Raw genomic sequence first — 13,509 nt, forward strand, 5'->3', positions numbered from 1 at the left:
CTGCACAAATAGCTATTACGCTGGGTGAGTGTACTGGCAAAGTCACGTAGGTAAATAATGAAATTACAATTAATAAAAATAAAATAATAAAAATCACGACGTTTCGGAGGCAACACAAGTCTCCGTCATCAGATGGGACTGTCACAGCCAGATTTGCTGTATCAAGTGAGGGGTGTTTATTAATTTTAATTTATTTTTTTACCTACTTGACTTTACTGAAAAAACTAAGAGTATGAATCCTTGCAGTCACGAAAGCTTCAAATCTAGAAGTGTACTGGCAGTCTATAATGTGGACTGTAGCCTGGTTATTAAGCTGGGTGAGTGTACTGGCAGTCTATAATGCAGACTGTAGCCTGGTTATTAAGCTGAGTGAGTGTACTGGCAGTCTATAATGTAGACTGTAGCCTGGTTATTAAGCTGGGTGAGCGTACTGGCAGTCTATAATGTAGACTGTAGCCTGGTTATTAAGCTGGGTGAGCGTACTGGCAGTCTATAATGTAGACTGTAGCCTGGTTATTAAGTAAAGTGAGTAATTTTTTGTCTGTCTGTCCGTCTGTGTATTCTCGCTTGCGAGGGATTTGGCGCTCGGACCGTGGGGTTTAGGCCGAAATTTTTTTTGCCGGGAGGCACGTCCCTTGCCCCGCGGTGGATATAGGCATGTCCGTATTCTTAGGTTTTTTCGGTAAAGTCACGTAGGTAAAACATTAAAATTAATAAAAGTAAATTAAAATAAAAATCACGACGTTTCGGAGGCAACACAAGCTTCAGTCTTCAGGTGGAACCGTCACAGCCACGACAGCTGTATCAAGTAAATGAGAGATTGCAAGAGCTACCACTCCGTAAATATAATGGTTGGAGAGGGGGGAAGGGCCAAGTACGGCACACTTTTTATTCATATGGTAAGGTGAGGCTTAAGAGGGTGACCCTTTGTTATGGAGAGGTACGGTTTGTGATTAAGCCTGGCCTACATAACAATAGTGTGAAAAAAGAAACAACTAACCATGGTAAAACAAGCATGGCTGTCTATCAATAACGTGTAATAGTTGTCTGTCAAATAAGATTGGCCAAATAAGTGTAGTTAAATCTTTTTTGCATGGTTAATCACATCTTTCCAATGATTACTCAGTTTGTAACCATCATCACGGTTGAAATTATGTCTGTGTTTGTATATTTGTATGGCTTCGTGTACAAACCTTTGATGGTAGCCAGGAGGTTTATAGAGAACCTTGGTCTCGGAAAAGACAATTTCATGAGAGCCCACCGAGTTGTAGCAATGATCGGCAACGGCCGAAGAATCAGTTCTGCCGTGTTTCAGATCTGACTTGTGCATGTCCGTTTTTTCATCCGTCACCTTTCCAATGGTTTAATTATCGATTTAATGATATTCAACATTATTTATTAATTTCCCCGTGCCGCTCCGCGCGCGACATTTGCGCATGCGCGAAACGTTGACCTGGGGTTGCCCCTGGCAACGCACACACGCGCCGTCGGTGGAGGGGGATTTTCATTCCGTGGGCAAGCTTACGAGGTGAGTCGCGCTTATTAACAGCTCCGTTAAAACATAGATAGATATTACTGTTTACTACTTTTTCTTACTCTGAATTATTAGGTAAGAAGATGATAGAGGTTCAGCAATGTTTGATGATCGTACACGATGTAACACGATTTTTTCCCCTGGGTAATAAATGTTACCCTCAAAAGTTAAAAAAGGCTATAATTCCCCACAAACTTTGCTTTTGTGACCAGGACTTTACGTGAAGGATTGACACAAATGCACACCGCGTTTTATCATTGAAAATAGCTATATTTCTAAATATCACTGTCCTTGTCACAAAAGCTAAGTTTGAGGGGAATTATAACCTTTTTGGTACTTTTGAGGCATAAGCATGTAAAAAGTAACACTGACTACCCAGGGACTCAAACAATCATCAATTTTCTGTTGCACAGTGTTTATTAACGAATCAAAATTTTATCTTTTTCGACTTTTAATTTTTTTTAATATAAAGAATAAATAAATCTCTTTTCCGCTCCAGCTTATTCACACTTCTCTCCTCCTTGCGGTGCTTGGTCAGGGAGATTTGTTTATTCGGGTTAATTTGTGTGCATTTGGACATAGTTGCAGGTACCATAAGTTTATTAATATGACAAAAAAATTATAACACTTTCGCTCGCGGCAAATTAAAAAATAAAAATGGCGGAAAATGTATTATCGTACTTAATTTATTATTTAAACCGGGTGCCTTTCATTTATTATTTGCCTCTTTCGGTCATGTCACCTAAATAGAAACAACGATAATACATTCAGTTGTAAGCATTTTTTTTTAGGTGTCTAAGTCCAAGTGTGTGTGTAACACTGACTACCCAGGGAATAAAAAAAATCATCACTTTTCCTTTGCACAGTGTTTATTAACAAATCAAAATTTGATCTTTTTCGAATTTAAATTTTTTAAAAATAAAGATTAAATAAATCTCTTTCTTTTTCGCTCCTGCTTATTCACACTTCCCTCCTCCTTGCGGGGGTTGGTCAGTGAGATTTGTTGATTCGGGTTAATTTGTGTGCATTTGGACATAGTTACAGGTAACTTACGTTTATTAATGAGTAACTTTTTATTTCACACTTTCGCTGGCGGTAATGTAAAAATCAAAATGGCGGAAAATGTATTATCGAACTTATTTTATTATTTACAATGGGTGCCTTTCATTTATTATTAGCTTCTTTCGGTAATATCACGTAAATATAAACATAAGGACAATACATTCAGTTTGTTTTAAGCATTTTTTTAGGTGTGTAATTCCAAGTGTGTGTGTAACACTGACTACCCAGGGACTAAAAAAAGCATCACTTTTCTTTTGCACAGTGTTTATTAACGATACAAAATGTTATCATTTTAGACTTTTTTCATTTTTTAAATAAATTATAAATAAATAAATATTTATTTTTCGCTCCGGCTTTGATTGCTGCGCATCTGCTCATATTTTCAGGTATGATACTTTTTCCCCTTTTCATTATTTATTTCGTTTTGAAATTATTACTTGGCAAAGTTGAAAAACAACCTGCCGGAAAAACCCTCATGATTCTACTTCATTTATTATCAACTTATAGTTTGATAAGTTCATAATATTCTTTTAGATATAGTACTGAGGTTATTGTATTGTTATGTTGGTAAAATTATACGAGTCACATTTTTATGCTTTATAAAATTTCGTTGGTGTGCATCTCATAATTACAGATACATGAATGCTCCTCTGAAGAAAACTTGGAAATAAAGATTACAGGAGGAGAGAGATAAGCCAGGCCGATTACGCTAACAATCTTGCTGAGTGGTGACGGGAGTGAGGTTTTTCTTCGCGGCAAAAATGCCAAAAAGAAAAAAATCAAGCCTCTCCAAGAAAAATAAACATCCGAAGAGAGTGGACGCTGTACCACGCAAAACAACACAGGAGCAGCAACTTTCTCAAACAAGCAACGAAGGTGTCTCAGTAGCACAGGCTGAGGAAACTGAAGAGCAGCGTGCACTAAAACAAACGACTGCACAGCCACTGCAGCAACCCAAGCTGAAGTCTAATCCTGAACAGGGTACATCTCGACAAGCCAGAAACCGCACATGCACTGCAGCAGCACGGACTAAAGAAAATCCTGAAAAACGTGGATCTCGGCAAGCCAGAAACCGCACATCTACTGCAGCAGCACGGGTTGCCGAAATTCCTGAATATCGTGCATCTCGCCAAACAAGGGACCGCACAGCCACTGCAGCAGCACGGGTTGAAGAAAACGATGAACATCGTGCATCTCGCCAAACAACGGACCGCACAGACACTGCGGCAGCACGGGTTGAAGAAAACGATGAACATCGTGCATCTCGCCAAACAACGGACCGCACAGACACTGCGGCAGCATGGGTTGAAGAAAACGATGAACATCGTGCATCTCGCCAAACAACGGACCGCACAGTCACTGCGGCAGCACGGGTTGAAGAAAACGATGAACATCGTGCATCTCACCAAACAACGGACCGCACAGCCACTGCGGCAGCACGGGATGAAGAAAACGATGAACATCGTGCATCTCGCCAAACAACGGACCGCACAGCCACTGCGGCAGCACGGGTTGAAGAAAACGATGAACATCGTGCATCTCGCCAAACAACGGACCGCACAGTCACTGCGTCAGCACGGGCTGACGAAAACGATGAACATCGTGCATCTCGCCAAACAACGGACCGCACAGCCACTGCGGCAGCACGGGCTGACGAAACACAACATCACCAGGTGGCGCGCATAACGCAAGTCCGTCATGCTGCTGCATCTAGAACAAGAGCAAATAACCCGGAATGGAACAGAGCAGCTTTTATCTACCAACCAGATATTGGTTATCAATTGATGGCCATATTAGGCTGTATGTCGATTACTTGTGTAGATTGTGGTGCAAAAAAATGGAAAGCAGAAAGCAAGGGAATGTGCTGCAGTGATGGCAAAGTAAAACTCTGCCTTGTGCAGACGCCCCCTGAGCCACTTAAATCCTTAGTCTTGGGACAAACCACTGAGTCTAAACACTTTCTCACCAACATCAGGAAGTACAATTCCTGCTTTCAAATGACTTCTTTTGGTGCGACTAAGGAGATAGTGGAGAAAGGCTTTATGCCCACATTCAAGGTTCAGGGACAAGTCTTATCATCGAATCGGATCCATTCAGCCACTGACTGGCAAACAATTAAAGTTTTTGCAGCAAAATTCCTGGTGCAAGACTAAAAATTGTCCTCTCACTCCAAGGGATGCTCAGCCAACACAATTTATTGATTTCAAGTTTCAAACATGCAGCACAACAAGTCACCTCGCATGATTATCAGGTTGTCATCAGTGCATCTAAGGTGCCAATTGGGGAACATGCACGGAGGTTCAATGCCCCAACTTGTGAGGTTGCTGTTATTATGGTGGGTGAGGAACATGGTAATAGAGACATTGTGCTTCGCTACCAAGACAACACCATCAAGAAAATTGCGGAGACAAACAGAGCATATGATGCCCTACAATACCCCATTATTCTGTGGCAAGGACAAGATGGCTACCACATCCAGATACCTCAAAATATCAAAGCTACAGGACTAAGTCATCCTCACAAAACTGTTTCCTCTAAAGACTTCTATTCCTTCATGATAATGCACAGAGAAGGAGGAAACCACATACTCAGGTGCTCCAACCTCTTTCACCAGTATGCTGTCGATGAGTATGCCAAAAATGAGAGTGAGCGCCTTTACATTCGACTCAATCAAACACGCCTGCATTTTGAACAGTATGCTCATCTCAGGGATGCTATCAATGCTGACGGAGATGCAAACGCTCAGAATGTGGGGAGATTAGTTATTTTGCCTTCATCCTTCACAGGTGGACCAAGATACATGCACGAGAGGACTCAAGATGCCATGACCTACATCAGGCAATATGGCAGGCCCGATCTCTTCATCACCTTCACTTGCAATCCTAAATGGAAAGAGATACAGGTTGAGCTTTATCAAAAACAAAAACCAACCGATAGACATGACATAGCAAGGGTTTTTAAACTCAAAGTTGATGCACTCGTGAGGCTTTTCACGAGAAAGGAAGGCGGCGTCTTTGGGAAGACAAGATGTAACTTGCACACTATTGAGTGTCAAAAACGTGGTCTTCCTCATGCTCACATATTGCTCTGGATGAGGGAAAAAATACATGCAAGTGACATAGACACTTTTATCAGTGCCGAGCTACCAGACCCCGATCAAGACCCTGCCCTCTTTGATGTCGTCTGCAAGCAAATGGTCCATGGCCCATGTGGAGAGTTCAATCCTAATTCGTTATGTATGCAAGACTGCAAGTGTACCAAAAGTATCCCAGACACTTCCTAAAAGACACTCAGGCAGGCCATGATGGCTATCCTCTATATCGTCGCAGAAATACTGACGACGGATTTCAAACTACGCTCAGACCTGGCACAAACTCTGAAATGAAGATTGACAACCAGTGGATCGTTCCGTACTGCCCTCTTCTGTGCAAGATCTTCGAGGCGCACATTAACGTCGAATTCTGCAATTCTGTGAAAGCCATCAAATATGTTTGCAAATACATCAACAAAGGCTCTGACATGGCCGTGTTTGCCTTACAAAAAGAGGGCCAAAGTGTGGATGAACTTGAACTTTTTGTCAAAGGAAGATACATCAGCAGCAATGAGGCCATTTAGAGAATTTTAGGCTTCCCCATCCATGAACGTTACCCCACAGTCGTCCAATTGGCAGTCCACCTAGAAAATGGTCAACGCATCTACTTCAGCGAAAGAAATGCCCAACAACAAGCCCTGGCTCCACGCGATACAACCCTCATGGCGTTTTTTGGTTTGTGCCAAAGTGACCCATTTGCTGCTAACCTGCTCTACCATGAGGTTCCCTCCTACTATACGTGGATTGCGCAAAAAAAATCAAAGCGGTGTGCTGGTGACGGCGCATCTGATGCTTTGGGAAGAGTCTACACGGTTCATCCCAACTCTCAGGAGCGCAACTTTCTGAGAATGCTTCTCCATGTTGTCAAAGGGCCCAAATCTTTCCAAGACCTAAAAACTGTGCAAGGGGTTGTGTGCGAAACATACAGGGAAGCTTGCAGTCTTCGTGGAATACTTGAGGATGACCAGTATCTTGACAAAGCTACGACAGAGGCTTCTGTTAGTCCTCTTCTCAACTCAGAATGCTCTTTTGCATTGTTATTCAAGTTTGCAGCCCTTCAAACCCCACGGGACTTTGGGAAAAATACAAAGAGGTCATGAGTGAGGACATCCTCCACAAAGCTCAACAAGAAAATTCAAACATCGATGTGCACTTTAATAATGACATCTTTAACCAGACCCTCATCCTCCTGGAGAATAAACTTCAATCCATTGCTGGGAAAGACCTCCGGACTATCGGACTACCCACACCTTCCAGGGAAAACATGCATGGCCTTGCACAAGAGGTCCTACGTGAAACATCCTATGATGGTTTAGAGCTTCTTAAATGTATTGAGGAAAATGAACCAAAGCTGATGGGTGCACAAAGAGAAGCCTACACAAACATCTTGGAAGACATTGAGTCTAAAAACGGAGGCATTTTTTTCCTTGTTGCACCTGGCGGTACTGGGAAGACATTTGTCCTCAACCTGCTCCTGGCTAAGGTTTGCCGAAAGGAGAAAATTGCCCTGGCTGTGGCATCATCAGGGATTGCGGCAACTCTGCTTACTGGAGGAAGAACTGCCCATTCCACATTCAAGCTTCCATTAGATCTATCCCTGTTTGCAATATTTCAAAGGGGACTGCCCTTGCACAAGTCCTGGTTAATTGTGAATTAATAGTGTGGGATGAATGCACCATGCCCCACAAGGGAGCATTTGAGGCTGTCAACACAACTTTGCAGGACCTCCGCAACAATTCCAGGATTATGGGTGGTGTAACTTTTCTCATGGCTGGTGACTTCCGACAAACCTTACCTGTGGTACTTCGAGGAACCAAAGCTGATGAGTTAAATGCCTGCATCAAGTCTTCATTCCTCTGGAGCCACGTATTGAAACTCAGACTAACTACAAACATTCGTGTATATCTCCATGGAGACCAAGAGGCAGGAAACTTTGCTGAAGCTCTTCTTGATATTGGAAATGGCAGAATTCTTGCTGACGGCACAGATGGACTTATCACTATGCCTAAAGGCATCCTTTCCACTTCAGAAGAGGAACTGGAGGAAAAAGTTTACCCAAACATGCAACAACACTTTCAAGATGTTGTCTTGCTAGGGGAGAGGGCCATTTTGGCTCCAAAAAATGATGCTTTTCACAGAATAAATTCTATGTTGTTGCAGAAATTATCTGGAGAGAGCAAGTCCTACAAATCTATTGACACAGTGTTGGACCATGATCAAATTGTTAACTATCCAGTGGAATTCTTGAATTCTCTGCAGCTCCCGGGTGTTCCACCACACAATTTGCGACTAAAAATTGGGGCACCTGTCTTGCTATTGAGAAACTTGGACCCACCTAAACTGTGCAATGGCACAAGGTTAATTGTGAAAGATTTACATTCAAATGTTATCAAAGCTACAATCATTACAGGCCATTCTAAAGGCGAGGACATCTTTATCCCTCGCATACCTATAATCCCAAATGACACAGTCTTTGAATTTAAGAGGCTTCAATTCCCCATCCAGCTTAGCTTTTCCATGTCCATTAACAAGGTGCAAGGACAATCTTTAAAAGTGGTGGGACTGAATTTGGCAAATCAGTGCTTTTCTCATGGCCAACTTTATGTTGGATGCTCTCGTGTAGGCAATGAAAATTCTTTACATTACTTTGCACCAGCAGGCAGGACCAGAAATATTGTTTACAAAGACGCTCTTTGATAGGGGGGTGTTGGTCAGCAAAAAGTGGCAGTTTTACCTGTCGGCGATCTTGCAGTCAGCGGTTGTTTGCGGCACCGCCCGTGCGCTGTTGTTCTTTCGCCTCGGATCTTACCTGCCCTACTTTCCTTCTCCCCATTTCCCCCTTTTTTCTATTACAAGTTATATAGTCTGTTTTTGTAGTGCCTTACTATAGTACAAATAAATACATGTTTTTCTACCATTGACCATATACTTATAACTCATTGGATTCGATAAAAGACAAAGGCATGTACATGTTATGTAGTAGTACAAAGTTAGCCTGATAACTTTAATCTAAATTGTTTTATGGTTGTTATTGTTAGACTTTCATCCCACTGGAATTTTTGTGCACAGCGTTGATATACGGTGTTTTTTCAGGAAGATTTAGCTGTTTTTTCCTGGGTGTTTCTGTCGCGCGTCGTCACTTTACGATGTTCTTTGTTCATGTTTTTGTTTGTTGCGGTTGCACCTGAGTCAAGAGCTGTATAAAAAGGCACTAAATAAATGTTAACTACAATTAAATACATGTTTCTGTTTGTTTTCTTGCGTATGGCACTTTTGGAGAGCTAAATGTAAAAGTTCAGGTCTGCTGGCAACGAAAGGGCTTCAGGAGAGAGCTTATGCAAGTCCTGTTATTCCTACATTGAAGAGACGGAGACCACACTGGCTTATTGTGGTCCATCATTTGGGTTCACAGTTCCATTTCTTATTTAGTATTACAGTTTTTATTCTCCTAAACACGTTAAATTCATACACAAGTACTTTTTACGTACATTAAACTTTTTGTATTTGTGTATGTAATATATGTACTACCACACTCGGTATGTACTGCTGTCATCACAGCAGGTACCACAACACTCAGTATGTACTGCTGTCATCATAGATACCAACAGTATGCATCATAGCATGTACCACCAGTCACTATGCACTGCTGTAATCATTGCAGGTACCACCAGTCACTATGCACTGCTGTAGTGATAGCAGGTACCACCTCAGTCGGTATACACTGCTGTAGTGATAGTAGTTACTGCTAACGAGTTGGTAGATACTGCTATGTAGAGTTAGTAGATACTAAAACAGTCAATATATACCACTACAATCAGTCAATACTGCTACAGTCAGTATATACTACTATACAGTCAGTACATACTGCTACGGTGAGTAGCTACTAGAGTCAGTAGATACTATTATAGAGTGAGTAGATACTGCTATAGAATTAGTAGTTACTACTATAGTCAGTGGATACTACTATAGAATCAGCAGATGCTATACAGTTAGTAGTTACTACTATATAGTCGGTAGATACTACTGTAGGCCCAGTAAATACTACTATGGTCAGTAGTTACTACAGTCACTAAATACTACTACACAGTCAGTAGCTACTACTGGCTCAGTAGATACTACGGTACAGTTAGTACATACTACTACAGAGTCAATAGATACTGCTTCCTCTGTTGTATGTAAGGTGTGTAGGTATATATACCTACGAGGGGTAAAGATATTTTTTGAGGGGGGGGGGTCCACAATTTTCAGAAACCTTTTACATCAACTATTTACCCCACACTTTCTACAACTTTTTGGACTTGTGCAAGCCTCTTATATATTTGTTGGAGAAATGTACAAACGGCCCACCGGGCTTTGACAATACCTTATTATCTGTGTATATATATGTAAGGTTTTTAAGAAATATATTTTTCACCCGGGCAACGCCGGGTACTTCCGCTAGTGTTGTATAAAATTTACAGCCTCTGTCAATCCACTGCTGCTTGAAGGCCTCTCCAAATCTGGCCGGCTGGTTGACCATACTTCACCACGCTGGTCACTGCTATTTGGTAAAGAGGAGGAAAGGTGGCTGGGCCGATTTAGATTTTACTCGCTTCTCATATCAGCCGAGATATGTTGCGCCCATATCCAGCACTGGGTTTACAAGGGCTATACACATCAATTAACTCAGTGGCTGATTTAGTGTCACTAAAACCCCCCAATACCCGAACGAGCCAATCAAATAAATATGTCACATGAACAAATATGGCAATTGATTAGTTTTTTTCAGCAAAGCGACATTTTTGAAAAGCAAGCAAAACTGTGCCAATCTGCGATGAAAAACTAATGTAAACAAATAATAATAAAGGCATTACATTTTTATTTAAAGCTTTCGTGACTGCAGGGATTCATATTCTTGGTTCTTTCGGTAAAGTCATGTAGAACGGAAATAAAAGTATAAAACAATAAAAAAAACTTTTTTTATCAAAACAAATTATTTTTTTATATTTTTATTATTTTATTATTTCCCTTCTATGTGACTTTATCGAAACAACCAAGAATAATACAGGCATTGTAAGCGTTGTCAAATCGCCGCTTGCTGCTGTGCCCCTGCCAGTGAGAATTCCATTGCGCCGGACTTTGTGTACGGCAGAGGCGAGCTCGCTGGTCTAAAGAAACTCGAGCACAGAAGCTGCTGGCAGCAGCTGCTGCGACAATGCCTGTTCGCTGACCATGTAAGCGAAACGAGTTTGGTAATAAATAAAAATTCCGCTGAGGTACATGACTGCAATGATACAGCGGTGTCCAAGAGAGCGTTGTGACTTGGCAGTGTTCTCTCTGCGTGACACTGGGAACGTTCTGATCGGGTTGGTCCTCGGAGTTGACAGGTGGCAGAATATTCCCACGCCGCGTGCACTGTGCGCGCAATATTAACCGTAGCTCTCATTTTGCAAGTATACACACGGTGCGATCTAATATCTTAATATCTAGGTTCTTGGCTCAAGTTACGGCAGTACCCGATAGAAATTAATGTTCTTAGATGTACATTAGCATCATTTTGAAATGTGCACAGTTATACACAAATTTAACCGATTTTTGCGATGGGCTCACCCACCCACCCATGCATTATTGAATACCGGGTCTTTTGTTTCTCTCTTGGGCAAGGCAACATTTGTATTTTTTCTATTTTTAACGCAAGTGGTATTTTATATATATAAAACATTAAATGAAATAAATGTTAACCGTGTTCCTTCACCCCATGAGCAAGCCGAATGTGTCTTGGAAAAATGTCACGAGAGTCAAATGTCCAGCAGGTTTGCAACATTTTCATTAAAAAAATCCCACTTGGTTAAACCAGAGAAATAATCATCTTAGCCCAGGTACTTACAAGTGAGGTTTGTGTTGATAATTCAGAAGTGCTGTGTCTGTTTGGCACTTGTGACTTATTTATCCAACAAAGCCAGGGTCCTGGGTTTTTATTTTGATATTTTCAGCCAATTAATGATGAGTGTTTACACAAGTGGGATGAAACCGGAGCACCCGGACAAAACATGCACGTACGAGCGAGCAACACTCTATGCCCGTACAGATGGCAACAGGTGGCGATATACATACATATTGCGTTTAGTATGTCGTCCTTCCCACTGCACCTCCGATTCGCACGGTTGGCGACGTACGGTGAGAAAGAAGTTCAACATACATACAGATTAGTCCACTTGCTGTACTGCCTTCTCCAGGCGAGCCAGGGTATGGAACCTGGACGGCCACGGGAATGGAGTTTTGACAACATTTGTGCAATCCGCGAACCCCCGCTGCTGCCTCCACAGTGGCGGGATTCGATGCGTTCCGAAAGCCCGTTGGCTTTCACAAACTGCGCACGGAGATTTTAAATTGCTGTGTGTTGGACATTTAAGCTATTAACGCCTCTTATTTAACGGAACCACGGCAGGAAATTGAATGTAATTGGATTATTTACGAACTCGGAACAAGCAGCAGGTAAAGCGATTTTGACAGTGACCTCAAATTATCTCCTGTTTGCTCGCATTGACCTCGTTGCGAATAAGAGCATGTCACGTGTCATCTTGAGTGTTGGCAAACGTGGCATTTGCCGTGTTTAACCTAAAACGTTTCATTTGTTTTTCCTACGGCTGTTGAAGTAACAAAAAAAGGTTGCACGTAGAGGAGGCCAACCTGATGGCCATGATGATGATGTAGGAAAGTGATGAGGAGGCTGGCACTATTTGGACAACATTTGTTGGATGGACAACGGCAGGAAAATGTAAAGTGTAATGTTCGTAAATATAAATATGGAAGGCTCAACAGAGAATGGCTTCACGGCGACGTCATTAGAGCTTAGTGCCATAAAGATGTGGCCTACTACTTGAGCATATTGGCACAAGGGGCCGTCCATAAATGACGTCACGCGATTTTGGACGATTTTTGACCCACCCCCCCACCCGTCACACGGCGTCACAAAAAGTCAGACCCCCCCTCAAATATGATGCCACAAAGCTCTGCTCCCCCCCAAAAAAATATCAAACATGCTTCAAATCGCTTTTAAACTATTGTCATTGGAGTGCGTATTTAATGTGGCGCTGCACTCTGATGTTGTAGGAGAAAACATTTAAAGTTGCAACATTTTGATGTGACGTCACATTTCTCAAACCCCTCCCCCCCTCCTCGTAACACATCGTCACAAATGTCTGACCCCCCCCCCCCCCTAGGTGCTTGACGTCATTTATGGACGGCCCCCAAGAGGAAAGTGGAAACAAATGACGAAATGTGCAGTGGACACCTACGTACTATCTGTCCATGCATCGTGATGACAACGATGATGACGGATGTTGAAAGAACCCGCCTCTGGGTTGGATACCTCCAGGCAAGTTCCGTCCGTTCGTGATCATGATGGTGAATGCATTATGTTTTGGATCGAGTGTTCCTAGAACAATGACCTCGCATCGTTTATCTGCCACTTGATGTCCGTGATCATCTGCTCGCGGTGGCGAGATGTTAACTACCTCGCCTGGTATGCAGGAGGCCGTTGGTTCAATCCCGACCCTGACGCCTGCTGCTATCCATGTAGAGTTTGCGTGTCTCTCTCCCTGTGGTTGAGTGGCTGATGAGACACTGTGTGTCGAAACCGGTCCAAAGTGTTACCTGTGTTGAAACAATGCTGCCGATATTACGGCCTCCCTCTCAGAAGGCCCTGCGGCTGATGGGTCGCGTAAATGGTCGTCTTCGTTTTTATTTCTGCGTTGATGGGTTTGTGGAGGAGAGACTGGCTGCTGATTCGTGTTGCTGTTCAAATTCTCTGCAACGTCGCTCGTGAGAATGATTCAACCTC

At 42.4% G+C, this 13,509-nt stretch overlaps 1 long non-coding RNA gene across 1 annotated transcript; it reads left to right on the top strand.

The window, feature by feature from the left end:
* Nucleotides 1–1,478: 1,478 nt before the first annotated feature.
* LOC133343490 (uncharacterized) lies at nt 1,479–13,044 on the top strand. Its single transcript, XR_009755253.1, has 2 exons — nt 1,479–1,528; nt 12,890–13,044. It is a non-coding gene; the product is annotated as an uncharacterized LOC133343490 (long non-coding RNA).
* The last annotated feature ends 465 nt before the right edge of the window (nt 13,045–13,509 follow it).

The sequence above is a fragment of the Lethenteron reissneri genome, chromosome 17 (genome assembly GCF_015708825.2).
Source record: "Lethenteron reissneri isolate LAM-NWPU_2019-01 chromosome 17, ASM1570882v1, whole genome shotgun sequence".
Classification (NCBI taxonomy): domain Eukaryota; kingdom Metazoa; phylum Chordata; class Hyperoartia; order Petromyzontiformes; family Petromyzontidae; genus Lethenteron; species Lethenteron reissneri.